We start from the raw sequence: 1,873 nt of genomic DNA, 5'->3' as shown, positions 1-1,873 counted from the left end.
ATGTTGCCGTGGGCTCGAACTCTGCAAGAAGTTAAAACATTTTTTTGACTAAAACACAACTGGAACCCTAAGTAAGGCATGTGTAAAATTTGAATGAAATTGGTTGCGTAGTTCTTGAGTTTTAGGGATACACACAGACAGACAGACAGACAGACAGACAGACAGACACACATTCTCATTTTTATATATATATATATATAGATAGATGATAAACTTCGGGAAATTTTAAAAGATTTTTTACAATTCCAGTGATGGATTGGATCTGTAGCCCTCGAATTAGCTTTCTCCTTTCTGGTTTTGAGAAGCCTAATTTCTTAAGATTGGTATTTAGGCAGTGTGTTACATCTCCCAGAGCCCCAATAATTACAGGTATAAACCTGAACATGTATGTATGTATGTATGTATGTATGTATGTATGTATGTATGTATGTATGTATCTTCTGTATTTAATCATTTAAATTCTTCCTCTGAAGAAGAAGCTGGTTTCTATCAAAGATATAAAGCTTCGTCTTTGGAATGGAGATAACGAAAATGTCACATTTCATACCTAAGTAAAGTCTTGCATCGTTTTACTGTTCCGCTTACAGCTTGTATTTGTCATGTGCGAGTCGGTTGATTTCTTTTTCTGAAAATCCAAGCTTATCCAGACTGACAGTTAGGCATTTACTTACAAACCCAAGTGCTCCATATGTATGTATGTATAATAAGAACCGAGTGAACTGTCAGGAGTATAACTGACGGTGTTAATCCGATCATGTTGGTTAACCGTGTTAGCTCGACGTGTGTTAGTTTAACAGTCGGCAGTTGAACAGTGAATACTGAATATTGTATCTACGTTCGAGTAGTACGGAATGCGTTCTGTCTTAACATATATTTCTGCGACATGTTATTTTTAGATAACCACAAACCAACTATTTATTTGTGTAATACCATTTTACATCAGACGGGTATACCCACGTCATAACAGTATGTATGTATGTATGTATGTATGTATGTATGTATGTATGTGTGTGTGTGTGTGTGTGTGTGTGTGTGTGGAGGCGCAATGGCCCAGTGGTTAGGGCAGCGGACTCGCGGTCATTGGATCGCGGTTTCGAATCCCAGACCAGGCGTTGTGAGTGTTTATTGAGCGAAAACACCTAAAGCTCCACGAGGCTCCGGTAGGGGATGGTGGTGAACCCTGCTGTACTCTTTCACCACAACTTCCTCTCACTCTTACTTCCTGTTTCTGTTGTGGCTGTAATTCAAAGGGCCAGCCTTGTCACACTGTGTCACGCTGAATATCCCTGAGAACTACGTTAAGGGTACACGTGTCTGTGGAGTGCTCAGCCACTTGCACGTTAATTTCACGAGCAGGCTGTTCCGTTGATCGGATCAGCTGGAACCCTCGACGTCGTAAGCGATGTAGAGCCAATAACAACATGTATGTATGTATGTATGTGATTTATTTGTCTTGTGACTCGAGAACCGCTTCCACCTGTACGCTGTAACAATCAGTGACTAAAATCATGAGTAGAGGCTACAAGATGCAACACATTAAGCTATCTTGATAGACCCAAATTAATTCTACTTTATGATAATACTGCTTATGCTAATATTACTTTATGTTAAAAACTATCACAGCATTATTTCGAGTCGATTTTAGTAACAATACTATACTACAGTCACTTCGATGGCTTGACTGACGTAAGTCTTCTTTAGTAAAAGGTTTTTTACATTTAATCAATTAATCAAAGGTTTAACCGTATCGATCTCACCGATCTACGAAGGCCAGTGAGGGTTTTTTTGAGAGCCATAGACACAACCTCCGTCCTCGAAAACCAAACTAACACTAACACACACACACACACACACACACACACACACACACACA

The sequence above is a fragment of the Octopus bimaculoides genome, chromosome 3 (assembly GCF_001194135.2).
Source record: "Octopus bimaculoides isolate UCB-OBI-ISO-001 chromosome 3, ASM119413v2, whole genome shotgun sequence".
NCBI lineage: Eukaryota > Metazoa > Mollusca > Cephalopoda > Octopoda > Octopodidae > Octopus > Octopus bimaculoides.
Note: the sequence above shows the minus strand (reverse complement) of the source record.